This window comes from Phragmites australis, chromosome 19 (genome assembly GCF_958298935.1).
Source record: "Phragmites australis chromosome 19, lpPhrAust1.1, whole genome shotgun sequence".
Lineage (NCBI taxonomy): Eukaryota > Viridiplantae > Streptophyta > Magnoliopsida > Poales > Poaceae > Phragmites > Phragmites australis.
The window spans coordinates 13,520,850-13,538,151 of NC_084939.1; the positions used below are offsets into that span (position 1 = coordinate 13,520,850).

General features: G+C 41.1%; 1 pseudogene; it reads right to left on the bottom strand.

Moving 5' to 3' along the window:
- Positions 1–14,286: 14,286 nt before the first annotated feature.
- LOC133900204 (uncharacterized) lies at positions 14,287–16,817 on the bottom strand (annotated as a pseudogene).
- Between the last annotated feature and the right edge of the window lie 485 nt (positions 16,818–17,302).

Below are 17,302 nucleotides of genomic sequence, written 5' to 3' on the forward strand. Positions count from 1 at the left end.
ATTTAGTAGCATCCCTAATTGGGACTTACCTTGGTGGTGGAGTGAACTGATCTGTTGTAAGCGAACTCAATATAGGGTAGACACTCTTCCCACATCCTCAAATTTTTCTTCAAAACAGCCCGCAACATGGTGGATAATGTGCGGTTCACAACCTCCGTTTATCCGTCGGTTTGAGGGTGACATGTCGTCGAAAATAGCAGCTTTGTCCGGAGTTTATTCCAAAGTGACCTCCAAAAGTGGCACAAAAATTTAGCATCACGATCCGAAACAATGGTGTTAGGCACTCCATGCAAGCGAATGATTTCCCTGAAAAATAAATCAGCTATGTGTGTAGCATCATCGCTCTTGTGACAAGGTATAAAATGTGCTATTTTTGAAAAACGATCCACAACGACAAATATATTATCCCTCCCCCTCTTGGTCCTAGGCAATCCTAAAACAAAATCCATAGAAATATCCTCCCAAGGCACACTAGGAACAGGAAGAGGCATATAAAGTCCATGTGGGTTCAAGCGAGACTTAGCTTTATTGCAAGTAGTGTAGCGTGCCACGTAGCACTCGACGTCGTGCCTCATCTTAGGCCAAAAGAAGTGAGCAGCCAGTACATCCTCGATCTTCTTCACTCCAAAATGTCCCATCAAACCACCTCCATGCGCTTCCTGCAAGAACAATAGGCGAATAGAGCTAGCTGGGATGCATAGCCTGTTAGTACGGTATAGCAGTCCATCATTCAGCACATATTTATTCCAAGTTCTTCCTTCTTTACAATGTTCAAAAGCATCTTTAAAGTCCAAATCAGTAGCATATAATCCTTTAATTGTTTCTAAACCAAAAATCTTATGATCGAGTTGGGACAGCATGGTATAACGTCTAGATAACGCATTTGCAATGACATTGTCTTTACCTTTCTTGTGTTTAATGATATAAGGAAATAACTCTATAAATTCAACCCATTTAGCATGACATTTGTTCAGTTTGGCTTGGCTTCTAATATGTTTCAAAGCTTATGATCAGAATGAATAATAAACTCCTTGGGCCAAAGATAATGTTGCCATGTTTCTAAAACTCGCACTAAAGCATACAACTCCTTATCATAAGTCGAATAATTCAGAGATGGCCCATTCAATTTCTCACTAAAATAAGCAACGGGTTTACCTCCTTGTAGTAGCACTCCTCCAATTCCAATGCCGCTAGCATCACATTCTAACTCAAAAGTCTTACCAAAGTCCGGATGTTGGAGTAGAGGTGCATGCGTAAGCTTCTCTTTCAGCGTATTAAAAGCTTGCTCTTGTGCTGGCCCCCATTGGAACGGAATGCCCTTCTTTGTCAACTCATTGAGTGGGGCAGCAATGGTGCTGAAATCTCTCATAAAACGTCGATAGAACCCTGCAAGGCCATGAAAGCTTCTCACCTATGTGATAGTCCCAGGGGTCGGCCAGCTCTTGATGGCTTCAATTTTAGCTTCATCCACTTCAATTCCCTATGGAGTAACAACAAAGCCAAGAAAAGCAACTCTATTCGTGCAAAAGGTGCACTTGTCAAGGTTAGCAAACAAACGTGCCTCTCTCAAAGCAGTAAAAACAGCACCTAGATGATCAATGTGTTCTTCATGTGACTTGCTATAGATCAAAATATCATCAAAGTACACCACCACAAATCTTCCTATGAAAGCACGTAAAACCTCATTCATCAATCTCATGAAAGTGCTAGGTGTATTAGTTAAACCAAAAGGCATCACTAACCACTCATATAGACCGAACTTAATTTTGAAAGCAGTTTTCCATTCATCTCCCAGTTTCATTCTTATTTGGTGGTAACCACTACGCAAGTCAATCTTCGTGAAAATAATAGAACCACTCAACTCATCAAGCATGTTGTCTAGCCTAGGAATAGGATGACGATACCTTATTGTGATATTGTTAATGGCTCTACAATCAACACACATGCGCCATGTACCATCTTTCTTAGGAACCAAAAGAACAGGAACAGCACAAGGACTAAGGCTCTCTCATACGTACCCACGGTCCAAAAGGTCTTGGACTTGTCGCTGAATTTCCTTAGTCTCCTCTGGATTGGTCCTATATGCAGCGCGGTTTGGCAAAGTCGCTCCCGGGATCAAATCTATTTGGTGCTCTACCCCTCTCAATGGTGGCAGCCCCGGGGGTATCTCAGCTGGAAAGACATCCTTATACTCCTGCAAAAGGTCAGTGACAGCAGCAGGCAAAGAGCTAGGTATATCATCAATTAAAAATAAAATCTCTTTGCATACCAAAGCATAGCACAAAGTATCATTATCTTGAATTTCAGCAAGGTCAGATTTAGTAGCAAGCATAACACCACCCTTTAACTTAATGCCTCGGACCTTGGTGTGTTCTTCTCTTTCTTAGGTGGAAAAACAGATTGAGCTACTTGCTGATTTTCAGATTCCAAAACACGTTCTTTCTTTTCTTTTTCAGCTAGCACTTTATCACATTGCACAATTTCAGCAGGTGTCAAAGGAAGCAAAGAGATTTTCTTTCCCTTGTGCATGAGAGAGTATTTATTACTTCTACCATGGTGTGTAGCATCGGTATCAAATTCCCAAGGACGGCCTAACAAAAGTGAACATGCTTGCATAGGCACTACATCAAAATCAGCATAATCATGGTAGGAACCAGTAGAAAAATGTACTGTCACAGATTGTGTTACCTTAACCTTGCCGCTGTTATTGAACCACTGAATGTAGTATGGATGAGGATGTGCACGTGTTGGCAAGGAAAGATTCTTCACAAGATCGGAGCTCAAGAGGTTGTTGCAACTCCCGCCATCAATTATGGTACGAACACGTGCATCTTTGACAATGAGGAATGTCTGGAATAGATTATGGCATTGTAGCTGCTCTGCTTGCCCCATTCGAGAACTCAAAACTCGCTTCACAATGAAGGTGCGTGCTGCATAACTCTCCGTGGCAGCGGTACCACTAATCTCCTCCCCCTCACTATCCATGTCATGATCGGCTACAAGATTAGCTTCAAATGCATATTCTTCCTCGACATCACTATGACTAACATATCCACCATCTGCTGTTGCGGAGTATGCTCGCTGGCTTGGGCAATCCTTCATGACGTGGCCAATACCTTGGCAGCGACGGCACACAATTCCCGATGTACGACCCGTGGTAGCTGCACTTGAAGAAGAGCTTGGCATTGGATCCTACGAAACAGTAGATTTGCTCACCTCACGTGATGGTGGTGGTGCTCCTGCTGAACGCGCCCGAGTGTTGGAGGAGGGGCAGCAGATCGTGTAGATGTAGAAGGGAATGTTGTTGCTTGTCCCGGTGATACTCGTGAAGTAGATGTACTCCCAAAATTGTTCCGCAATTTCTGCACCTGTTGTCGACCCTGCAGTTCTTTTTCTGCCAAGATAGCAAAATGGAACAACCTATTGATAGTATTGTAATCTTTATAATCAACAAGGTCCTGAATTTCACGTCTCAACCCAGAGTAAAAATGAATCATGGTATCCTCATCATCCTCTTGTATACTACAACGAAGTATAGCAATTTGAAGCTCTTGATAGTAATCATGCACAGATTTAGAACCTTGATTTAAGCGCTGCAATTTCTTTTTCAAATCACGTGTATAATCAGGAGGAATAAATCTATTGCGCATGGCACGCTTTAGTCTAGGCCATGATTCAGGTTCTAAGCCACTAGAAACTAAACCATTCCACCAAATAATAGCATAATTCATGAACTCACAAGTGGCTAGTCTAACTCTATGCATTTCAGGAACCATATGAGAGCTATACTTTTGATCAACTGTCATTTCCCAATTCAAATAAGCATCAGCATCATACGCACCATCAAAAGGAGACATTGAAAACTTAATCTTAGAATAAGGATCATCGCGACTGTTGCGATTAACATTATTACCTCCGTTACCTTGATGATGTTGTTGTTGGTCACGACGTAATTGTTCAGCACGAGGACGTTGCTCAGCATGCGCATCTTGCCTAACAAAAACCTCACCATTTTCTTGGTCACCATCTCCATCACCATTATTATTATCATCATCATGTGAATGTTCATCATTCTGGGGTGGCTGTCGCAACTCAAGGTCGTTGACTCGCGTGACAAGGTTAGCAATGCTTGTTCTAATGTCTGTCAATAGTCTAGTATGATCTTGCAAGGCTTTGTTGAGTTCTTCCTTGGACACACAATCCTTAAAATCCGACAGAGAGCCATTACCTGACATGGTTAGTAGAAAACAAAGGACAACACAATATTATCCCTATCAACTACTAGGTGGTGGAAGGTGGAATCACACACACTCAAGCGTCTTACCACGCTCTTACAAATATTCTTACCAATGCAGCAAAGAGGAACAACCAGTGACAAGTCTGGAAGTGTGGGATGATTGCAAGAGTGAACCTGTTCGGATCAAAGGCACAATATGGTAGCAAGGATTAGCAATAACTGTAATCAGATGAGCAAAGCTAAATAAGTGTCCAAAGTATGAATCACAGTTGCTGGTCTATCACGTGTCCCTAGTCCTAGCACAACAGCTGAAACAAAGCTAAACAGGATGATCAGAGAAAGACACAGCAAACAGCACAATTATCTGGGTGTTCTCTATGTGCTCCTCTTTCTTGTCTTTTAACACTAGTAGGAATCACGAATTTTTTTTTGTAATTTTCTATTATTTTTTTTCTGAACTAGGAGCACACAAGAAACAAGCACAGAAATTTTCAGTGCAAACGGATGCAAGATGTGGCCTATAGAAAATCAAGCACGTTCTCTGAAAAGCGTGCGAAAACTTCGCGGCTCGAATACTCAATCTTCCGAGCCGAATTTGGGAAAAAAATTTTGACAGAACCCGGCAAAGTGGGGGAGCAACGGATGTAACTTTTTCTGTAGATGTCCAAAAATTTTTGCCTGATTCCGAGTCCGTATGAGAAAGTTATGGCCGTTTTACTGAACCCCTGTCAAGTTAGGGTTTTTTTTAAAGCACCTCTTGCAGAAATTGTTCTCGTTAAGGTATGGCAAGCAATAGGCTCGCTAGATGAACACGGAGGGCAGCGGTGGCAGGGCAATTGATACAAGGCGGCTTGCGACCTATCTAGGGTTGGCGTGGCGGAAAGTAACACAAGACGGCTCGCGGTGGCAAATCGAGTAATGTGGTGGCTCGACTTGTTGGTGGGGATGGTGGTGATGGGATAGCGGCATGATCAAAACAGCACGGAGCGTTGACTAAAGACCAAGAACACGACTCTAAACCAGCAACAAGACTCGACCACGGACACGAACTCAATAACGTGCAACTGAAAAAAAATTGCAAAGGCACAAAGGGTTCTAGGGCAGCGGAAATTGACGGAATTGTTTTTTTTTTTTTGACTTTTTCTGGACTCTAGGTAATGAAAAACAGACTAATCTAAAGGGGAAAATAAAATTACCTAACGGGCAACCTGAAGCTCTGATACCGGTTGATGAGGGTGTTGGCCTAATCTTCCGATAGGTAGCGATAAGTTGGTAGGTGGAGAACTCGACGTTGATGATCCAAAGGCTTCGACCTGAACAGATCGTCTCCCTTGCAATCACTACACCACAGCTCCGTTGGTTATCAACCGTGTTGCGTGGTTGACCTCACCGAGAAGGCTCAATCCCTGCAAGCGTACCGAGAACACAAGCAAGAACGTAGAAGATGCAATCTGAAATATTGCGAATAGAATTCAAGCATTCGAAGTTGGGGTTCCACAAACACTTGCGGCGGCCTAGTCGGTCCGGAACAAGAGGGAAAATCTCACAATCTGTATGTAGATCAATATCTAAGCAAAACCCAACCCTAATTGGGGCGGTGGCTACTGTATATAAAAGACTAGGGTCGGCCAAGGACCCCTGGACGTGTCCCTAATGGACTCCAACACGTTACACAGCCCAACGGCCCAAAAGATGGTGGCGCAGCACCCTGACAGATTCTGGATGTCCACTTGTTTCGACGATTCCTGTTGACTCAGAACGAATTTGGATATGGGACCAGTCCCGTTGGAAAGCTTGTCTCCTTAGCTTTCCAACCATGTGTAGAACGTCGAAAACGGAGTCCATATGCGTCCAGGGCGATGATTTTAGTGCAGTCTGGTCCTGGACTCCGAAACGGACTCGAACTTGATTGGATCTCCACCTTGGCTTGGGCGCCCTTGCTGTTCTTCTCCCATGTTCCTAAGTAACAATACATCATAATTATTTAGTAGCATCCCATCCTTATCAAAATATAAAGGAACACTAAGGAACGAGCTCACCTCATGATTTAGTTGACGTGCACGAGCTCGTGTCAATGGACCTATTGTTAGAGGAATACTCGGTGTGTGTGTATCCGAAAGAGTGATGTCCTCATCAACACTCTTATGCATAAAGGAAAGAAAATAACTTTTATACCTTTAACCTCTGCTGAAATTATGAAATGTGAACAAGAGATAGCTGAAAATAAGAGAAAAGAGTTTGAGAATGCATATGAAAAGTAGCAAGTAACGAAAAAGTTTTTCCACCCAAAAAGGAGAAAGCAACAACAACTTCTAAGTCCGATGGAATTAGACCAGAAGGGTGTGTTATGCTTGCTACTAAGTCTGACCTTGCTGAAATTTGTGATAATGAGCTGCCATGCTATGCTTTGATATGCAAAGATGCTTTAATTTCTCTTGAGAATATACCTAGATCTTTGTCTCCTACTGTTGCCAACCTTTTGTACGAGTTTGTGGATGTATTTCCAGCTGAGGTACCCCTAGGATTACCACCTATTCGAGAGATTGAACGTCAAATTAATTTGATTCTAGAAGCAACTTTGCCAAACCGTGCTGCATATAGGACCAACCTGGAAGAGACTAAGGAAATTCAACGACAAGTCTAAGACCTCTTGGACCGTGGGTATGTATGAGAAAGTCTTAGCCCTTTTGTTGTTCCCATTCTTTTGGTTCCTAAGAAAGACGTTAGTTGGCATATGTGTGTTGCTTGTAGAGCCATTAATAATATTACTATAAGATATCATCACCAAATCTCTAGGTTAGATGATATGCTTGATGAGTTGAGTAGTTCTATAATTTTTAGTAAAATTTACTTGTGAAGTGGATGCGACCAGATTAGAATGAAACTTGGAGATGAATGAAAGACTACATTTGACACTAAGTTTGGTTTGTATGAGTGGTTAGTAATTACTTTTGGGTTAACTAATGCACCTATTACTTTCATGCGATTGATGAACGAAGTTTTACGTACTTTCATTGGGAAATTTGTGTTTACTTTAATGATATCTTGATTTACAACAAGTCATATGAACAACGCTTTGATCACTTACGTGCTGTTTTTAAGGCTTTGTGAGATGCACGTTTGTTTGGTAACCTTACAAAGTGCACCTTTTGCATGGATCAAGTCTCTTTTCTTGGTTATGTTGTTACTCCATAGGGAATAGAGGTGGATAAAACAAAAATCAAAGCCATAAAGAGCTGGCCAAGTCTTGGAACTGTTATACAAGTGAGAAGCTTGCATGGTCTTGCGTGTTTCTATCGGCAATTTGTGCGGGATTTAAACACCATTACTGCTCCATGAAATTAGTTGACAAACAAAGGAGTAGTTTTTAAATGGGGACCTACACAAGAACAAGCATTCAAGTTGTTGAAAGAGAAGCTCACTCAAACCGATAGTCAAATAGAGGTTGTCAACTGTACATTATCGACCATGTTATGGACAGTTCTAAAGAAGAATTTGAGGATGTGGGAACAGTGTTTACTACATATTGAATTTGCTTACAATATGTCGGTACACTCCACCACCAAGATAAGTCCATTCCAGGTAGTATATGGATTTGATCCCCGTGCTCCTATTGATTTACTACCTTTTCCTACTTGTAAAGACTTAATTTAGATGCTAAGAAACGTGCTGAATTTATTCTTAAGTTGCATGAAACCACTAAAAAGAATGCAGAGAGCATGACTGAAAAGTATAGGATTGCTGGAAGTAAAGGTAGGACGGAAATAAAATTTGAACTAGGTGATTTAGTTTGGTTGCATTTGAGGAAGGCTAGGTTTCCAGAACTAAGAAAGTCAAAATTGATGTCTAGAGCTGATGGACCATTTAAGATAATTGAGAAAATCAATGACAACGCATACAAATTAGACCTACCTGTAGATTTTGGGGTCAGTCCCACATTTAACATTTCAAATCTAAAGCCCTACTTGGGAGAAGAACAAGAGCTTGAGTCGAGGATGACTCCAATTCAAGAGGGGAAGGATGATGAGCCCATGGCTCCTTCGAATACGATAAATACTGCCAGTAATCCTCAAATCATATAAGGTCCAATTACAGGAGCATGTGCATGACAATTAGACCACTAGGTGAACTCGTTTCTCGCTGTTCATGCATCCTTGTATAGATTCCTACTAAATTCTTATGATATTTTATTGGTTAGGAACATGGGAGAAGCACCACAACCTTACCCGAACGTCACCCCTTGAAGGCCAAGTCTACTCGGACTCGAGGCTGAGCTATAGTCGTGGTCGTGGTTGAGTCGTGGGACAGAACGTTAGTAAAACGACCATAACTCTCTCATACGAAGTCTGTTTTAGGCAATCTTGGACATTCTGCAAAGCTTACGATGAGCCCTTTACAATGGATATGAGCTTGACCAAATATTCCTTATAGTTTAGTCAAAGTCAAAGAAATAATGTGTTCTGCCATCGTTTTGGACCTAGTTGGATCTTGTAATTGTGTCGGGGTCGGAGTCCAGATTGTGCACGCCTCTTTCCATTGTTGCACAACCCTAAGTTGACCTCCTTACGTCCCCCCTATATATACACAGTAGCCATCATAGTTTAGGCTCGTGTTTTTCTTAGATTATTCTGTTTTATACAGTTTCGCCGCTTGTTCGGTTTGTAGAATTCCAATTCGAGTACTTCATTAGTAATTAGTAATATTCAGATTTCATCTATCTGTTCTTTCTTGTGTTCTTGATTTGCTTTGTAGGAAAAGCCTTCTTGGCAGGGTCAATCTCGTCTTGGCACGGTTGATAACCACAGAGTAGTGGCGTAGTGGTTCCGAGGGTTCTCTATCTGTTCTGTTCGGAGCCTTTGGATCATCAACATCGAAACTCCACCAATCGACTTACCGTATTACCTTTGGAAGATCGGGAAAACGTGCAACACTTGACATAGATCCCTTCATTATGGTTGGAATGGATGTATGAAGTCTTCTTGTTCCATGCAACATGTGCCATGATTGTGGTAACAAAAAGGGGGATTTCATCAAATTGATTGTACTTGTCCTCATCAACCACATTTTCAACTATGATGATCCGTCTTTGACTTATTCAACCACATACTCTCAGTGTCATTTAAGCATTGGGGGCAAGCTTCACTTTTCATTCACTTTGCCCTGACAAGTTACGAAGTGCTGGCAGATCATTGATGGTGATGAACAACATGGCTTGTAGGGTGAAGTATTCTCGCTTGTACTAATCCCAAACCTCAATGCCTTAAGACCAGAGTCTTTTATGATTATCCACCAAAGACTTGAGGTACATATCGATGTCATTTCCATGTTGCCTCGGACAAGGAATTAAGGTCGACAACATAATGTATTTCTTCGTTTTACAAAGCCAAGGTGAAAGGTTATAGATAGACAGTAAAACAGGCCAGGTGCTATGTGAGATACTCATGTTACCGAATGGATTCATACCATATGTGCTCATAGCAAACCTAATATTTCTTAATTCTTCGGCAAACCAACAAAATGTGGAATTAATGGTTCACCATTGAGCGGAATCTGCAGGGTGTCATATCATTGTGTCATTCTTACGACCCTCCTTGTGCCACCATAGCAAATGGGACTCCTTTGTGTTCGTAAACAAATGCTTCAAATAAGGAATTACACGGAAATACCACACCACCTTCCTAGGAGACCCTTTTCTCTTACTGCCTTCCTCCACGTTGTCACCATCATTTCTTCACTTGTATTCATGGGTTTCACAAATAGGACATTGATCTAGGTCTGCATACTCTCCACAAAATAGGACGCAATCCTCCTTACATGCATGTATTTTTTTTTTCTATTTCCAATCCCAAAGGACAACTTATCTTCTTCATGTCGTTGACGGTCTTGGACACCTTGTTCCCCTCTGGTAGCATGTCCTTTAGCAAATGCAACAATGCTTTGAAATTCATATCAGACCAATGATGGGTTGCCTTCAAGTGCAGAAGCGTAAGCACCACAAACAGTAGCGTGTATTTCTCCTTACAGCTAGGATAAAATAGTGTCTTCGAGTCTCACACCAGTTTCTAGAATTTGGCAAACTCACCATCACTATACTCATCGTACCCCTCAGCATCGTGCACCCTTTGGTCCACATTCTCCAACAAATCCAAGTAGTCATAATTGAATCCTAATATGTCTGCGTCCCTGCGATAATGATCCATATGACCGGCTGGTGGGAGTCCTTGATCCATACTACCATCTGGGAGGACCTGATCCATTTCCCCTTCGTTAAGGCCTTCCTCGCTGTGTTTGTTTCAAATGTTATATCTCTCTTTGAATCCACTCCTTAACAAGTGATCATACACATTGTCAAGTTTTGGGAACTTCTTTTCATTCTTGCAATCATATGACAGACACCACATTGATGTTTTACCCCAACCTTCCATATCTGCCACCGTGGCACTCATGAAATACTTCACCCCACTCCTGTACTCATTACAAGTATGGCAATAAAGGTACATCCAACTTCGGTCCGCCATCTACAAATTGAAAAATATTCATTGTTAATAGAAATGATAGAGTACATACAATTGAATAAGTATAAAAATTGAACTAAATTTAACTAAATTAAGAGTAGATTCAAGCCAATTTCTTATCTAAGGTGAAGGTTCCTAGGTAACTTGTACATAGGCAAAGGTAGGTACTAATCTCATTCAAGGATATGTGGCTCGAGTAGGTTTCTATGCTCTTGTATGGTTCTAGAGAAAATTTTAGTAGCATCTCCCTGCTATTCTCCAAATACATGTCTCGACAATGAGCTAAGAGGGTGTGTATCTAGAGAACAACAGGGAGACGACACTAAAATTCTCTCGAGAACCATACAAGAGCACAGAAATCTACTCCTCGGGCCACATATCTTCAAGCTGTCCAAAGTTCATGGATAATACAGGAGCATCTTCTTATAAATATGACGAGTTGCCAAATCATATTTATAATCAAACACTCCCGATTAGGAGATGTAGGTTACACAAATTGGGTTCACTTTTAGGAATATAATTGACATAATTGCACAATAAACATATGAAAATTTTCACCTAATAGCACCATAATTTCACCATAATGGCAACATAATTTCACTTTTAGGAATATAATAGCACCATAAACATATCAAGATTCTACTCAAACCCCATAATATAGCAAATAGTAGCAGCGGAGGAGGAAAGGGGATGCAAACCTTCAAAGGCCAAGGGGGACAATCCACATGTATCAAGATTTGGGAGAAGGAGTAAAATCGTTGATTCTAACTCAAACCCTAGAGCCAACCATATATGAGCAAGAGGAGGATGAAAGGGGGGAGGCAAACATTCAAATTCCAAGAGACAATCCCAACTTCAAATCACCAAGATTTTGGTTGGTCTTCAACAGAATCGCCAAAAAATCACTATCGCAAATTAGTTCCTGACAATATGTCTATAAATTGACTGGGTACCTTCGAGTGTAGGGATTAATCACGAGATAAGACAATTGATGTATACAAGTTCAGGCCTTCGATTGGAGTAATACCCTACGTCCTGTGGGAGTGTTGTTGCCATATATTGATGATCTCGAGTACAAGAAATGTGGCTAAAACTATTGCAAAAAGTAGATCGGATCTAACCTAACTTAAGGATAAAGTCGCAGAATATCCTCTCTGCTAGGGTCTTGATGCTTGCCTCGAGCTCTCTCATGTGTTTCGTGTTGTTGTCTCTCTAGTTTTCCTCCCCAGCCTTTCAGCCTTATATAGGGGTGAGGTACCGACTCCTATCCAGCCATAGTCGATATGGAGTTGTCTTCCATGATGTCCAAGTAGATAAATCTGTTGTGAATATTGATCGTATCGGGTTGGGTAACCAATCTAAACCTTCCTGATATGTACTTCCTTGATTCTGGGTATATCAGGTACTATTGATTTGGTTCCATGATATCTGAAGCTTCCTAATGTGTGTTGTACATACCCTGTCTGTGTGTGATATACTCCTTATGCGCATATACCCCATAGTTAGATATTCGACAATTACCCCCTGTGCCGAGCAGCCGGTGGACAGACATTGTCTGATCGAGCTGCTCGACGTAGAAATATACCTAAAATCACTTATTAGTGACGAATGATAAGGAAACTTGTCACTAATGAGTGGAATATTAGTGACATCTATCCTCATAACCCGTCACTAATGAGTGGCCTTGGTAGTGAGCCACCCGAGGCTATATTTAGTGACATGTGCGCTCTCCATCTGCCGCTAATGTCTAGATCATTAGTAATGGGCTTTGAGGTGAACCATCACTATTATTTTTATTGACAGGTCATTTACTCACTGTCACTAATGACCCCTCATTAGTGGCCCATCTTGGCTAGGTCTCAGCCCAGGCCACACATTAGTGATGGTCGTCATTGGACCTGTCACTAATAGTGCATTAGTGACATGTTCTGTTCGGCCGTCACTAATGTTGTATCACTAAAGGTGGTTTCTTACGTAATGCTGCATGAACCAAAACGAGATAGTGTAAACAACACTAACTACAAGAAAAGAACTAAAAAATCTGTTGGCTAGATCTGTGATGAGGACATCACTCCCTCGGATACAGACAATGATCCTTCATTGAACTTTCAAGGTCCAATCACAAGAGCTCGCGCACGACAATTAAATTTAGAGGTGAGCTCGTTCCTAAGCAACTCTTTATATAATTTTGAGAATAGATTACTACCTAATGATTATGTGTTGGTTAGGAATCATGGAGAGGACAAGGAGACACATAGAGGAAGGCTTGGAGGCGTGGAGGAGCAGCTAGGACGTCCAACAACAGCAGGAGGTCCAGTCCAACTCGAGTCCGAATCAGCCTCGACCTCCAGGACCAGCGAGCAGTAAAACGGACGTCCAGGACGCATCCGGACTCCGTTTTTGACGATTCACATATGGTTGGAAAGATAATTTCATAAGGAAACCAATGGCGTTGGTTTGAGGTCGAAATTCCTTCTGAGTCAACAGGAAACGTCGAAACAAGTCAGCGTCCAGAATCTGTCCCGGTGCTGCGTCACCGTTTTTGGTCCGTTGGGCCATGTATCGTGTTGGAGTCCATTAGGGACACGTCCAGGGGTCCTTGGCCGACCCTAATCCTTTATATACAGTAGCCGCCGCCCTAATTAGGGTTGGGTTTTGCTTAGATTATTCTGTCAAGAACAGTTTCGCCGTTTCGTCGGTTTGTGAGACCCCAACTCGTGAGATTAATCATTCATCTGCAATTTGGTTGCATTCTTCCTTGTTCTTGCTTGTGTTCTTCGATTCGCAGGCAAGGATTTTAGCCTTCTTGGCGAGGTCAACCGTGCAACGCCGGTTGATAACCAGAGGAGACGTGGTGCTGCGATTGCGGGGTTTCGGATCGTGTTGTTCGGAAGCCGGATCGACTTGTATCTCGTTTCCACCAAATCGAGAGTTACCAGAACCTTTCGAAAGATCGGGAACCCTTGTTCATATTAATCTGAATGGAGCTACCCTGTTTGCAATCTGATAAAAAGAGCGGCAACAAACTCTGCTTTCAGACGTGATATTTGCAACTAAGACTACTGGTTATTTAAAAAAAGACTACTGGTAAGTGCAAAGTATAACATTTAGGTTGGCTACAAGTGCGATATGCAAGCATAACATTCAGGTTGGCTACAACAGCCAAGAATGTGGATTACAGTTAATAGTAGTAAGAACAACAACACCGAGGCACTTAGAAAATGGCTTCTGGAATACTGGAGGATACTGCAATAGAACTGAACCAGTGGGAGATAGAGAAGCAATGATAAGTACAGTTGAACTAGCGCTTCTTCCGATGAATAACTAAATGCTATCAAAACCTGAAACAAAATAAATTCACAGCTATAGTCCCATCCTCCTTTTGTAGCCATTGTCTGTTCACACTTTTATATCAGCAAAATATTTTTCTTTGTACACTAAAAGTTATACCAATGTACACATTATTTGCATGACGCGCTGAAGTCCATAATATTGTTTATTGTCCCATTTCAAGCTCTCAACATCCCTTTCAAGTCACAACACTCTAGCAGAAACATGTGGTTGTGCATGTCTAGTTGTTGTCTTGATTTGTTCCTTCTCAGTGATGCTAATAGCCTCATCACCGATTGCTAGCCTCCCATGTGTTGTCCTACCCATTTTCTCATAAATTACACCAGCATCAAATTGGGGATGCTCAACTCTCCAATTTGGTCCATGCTTCTTTTCCATTCCATCTGTGTATTGTACCTTTTGCGAAAAAAGAAGAAGCATGTGTACATTATACTAAAATGTTGTTCACAATTATAGGACAAATTATACAACAAAAGGCTAAGAGAGTAGACCTGCATGTTCATAGATGGAAAAGACTAGCTTAAGGTTGCAGCATAATGGGTCATAAAGGAAACAACTTTCTAAATACTAGCATTTTTCAGAGGTATCCACATAGCTCTAGCAAATCTAAACAAACCTACAAATATGGCAAAGAAATTAACTCTAATTGAACTCTGTATTATTAATTGGAAAAGAAAATTCTAGATAAACAACACAACATTTGATCATGCAAGAAGCTAGAATTAGTAATCGTATGTTATACAAGAAATATAAGTAAAATAATCCATTAACTAACCCATTTTTGAGTAGCATTCTGGTTGCACAGCTGGTTAGCATTTGTCCCATGTTGCAATTGGTGTATGTGTAGCCAAGCACGAGCTTGTCCAAGGTCAACAGCAGTTTTGAGTTCCTACATTTAAAGAATAATAATTGTGCGGCCATATATACAAAATATAGCACTCCCACTGCCACATAACAGGCCATCAGTGCCGATTCAATATCACCATCAGTGGCGGTTCTTGAATTGGTATTGATTACTCAGTACTGATAGTCACCGACTAATAGTGCCAGTTCTTGGCTAGAACTGCCACTTAAAGTCAGTTCCAAAATCGACATTCCAGGGACAAAAAATGGATTTTTTTTTTGCAACCGACCAGACCCTGAGGCCCGAGCTACCTCACACGCTCACGCCAACGTAAGTCTCAATTTGCTCATTTTTTGCGCATGTGCGTGCCGTTGGATTCTAACCTGGGACCTCCTCCCTTATGTGTAGCTTACTTACCATCTCACCTATCTCTCATCGCTGATGGGAATACGAAATATTTTCCTTTTGACCCTTCGTGCCAAAAACTGTCATGATTATTTTGGCATTAAATTACTTCAAATGAAAAGGTTGTCAACTACATAGTTATACATCTCGTCGAGAGCTATAATTTTCATATAAATGTTTTTCTCATCCTAATACTATATGAATATTTTATGAAGTTTTGAAAATCTGACTATATATATGCAAACCGACATTTTTTCCTGGCTTCAACATGAACAAACTTTAGCATGCATGTCTTATCATTTCAGCATGTACTTATTACTATTAGAGATTAGCATTTGTCTAACTTATATTTGTCCATCATTTCATATATCATATAATTTGGAAATGGGTGCCTGCATGAAAGTCAGACAAGAGCTTCAATTAATACATTTCATATAAAGTATACGTTAATCATGTATTAGTGGTTAACATTGCATACATTATCATTTCAATATTGTGTTCCTAGTTTCATCGATTTTCATGCAATCCATGAGTGCTAGGTATATTCCCATGAGTGAATCATGACAAAAAAATTCGAGCCCGATAAGCTATGTGCGCTAAATTGTTTGTAACTCATATTTGATCACCTATATGACGTCAACTAAAACTATTGTCACCTACAAAGTTGTAGGTCACGTCGAGTGCTATAATTTTCATATAAAGTTTATCTCTATCTGAGACCATATGAAAAAGTTATGAATTTTGGAAAATTGGTTGTCATCAACTATCTGAGGCGGTTTATGGCACAAACCGGCAATGATAGTCTCTTCATTATTAGTACTTATTCGTGCCTAGAACCAGCACTGCTACCCACTATTAATGCTGGTTTGTGTTACAAACTGGCACTGAAAGTGGGTATCAATGTCGCTTTTTAGCGCCTCAACCATGGTTTAGGCATGTGAGGCTAAGAACTAGTGCTGATATTTTTTTAGTGCCAGTTTTTAAGCAACCGCCACTAATAAACCTGCACCTATGACATGTTCTATGGTAGTGTCCATAGCTTTTCAATACCGCATAATGTTTTAAATAGGTACTTATTACCGGATATTGGCGAGTAGATGGCAAGATTCTTGAGCTGATGCATGGTATATAGCATCAGAACCTCCAACTAGTCGATTTCTCTTACTAAGTAAGGACTCCTTTCGGAAAGTTGGTGCACTCCAATACTCACATAGCAAATCCCGACCTTGATCAGTTATGAAATCTTTTGGCTTGGAAAAATAAGTGCTTCATGGGTTGGCCAATGATTGCCCTCTTCATCCAACTCTTCCTCTAGCACTTTACCATCCTTATATAGTGTTGCAACTGCTACTTTCTTCACTTCATGCAACATCTGAGTCACTCTTGCGGTAAAGTTTTTCTCCAGGACTCTATCTATCTGTGGCACATCAATTAGCACGAACCCAACTATATGTTTGTGGCACATCAATTCCAACACTGTGAAGGCAATATAATAAAACTACTACACACATGAATTTTCACAAATTACAGATGGACAAAAAAATCCCTATCAATAATCATTTATCCATGATCTGCAAACAATACGATAACAACAAGATCACCTAGGATTCAAAATTATTAATGATCAGATTGTCTAATTACATCCATCTAGATTCAGAAGAGAGAGAGAGAGAGAGAGAGAGAGGGAGAGAGAGAGAGAGAGAGAGAATGCTTGGTCTAGGAGCATTGCAGCAGAGAATGGTGATGGGGAAGGGGTTTGCATTGTTCCTGGAAATGAAGATGAACCCGATAGAGGGCACGTCGGAGGTGGCACAGGCGCTGATCAACTCAGACCTGCAGGAGTTGGGTGTTGCCGAGAGGAAGCTCGCTGCCGATGTGCAAATCCTATCACCAACCACGAATAGATCTAATCAAGATGAAGCAAAAACCCTTTTGGAAGGAACGATTTGG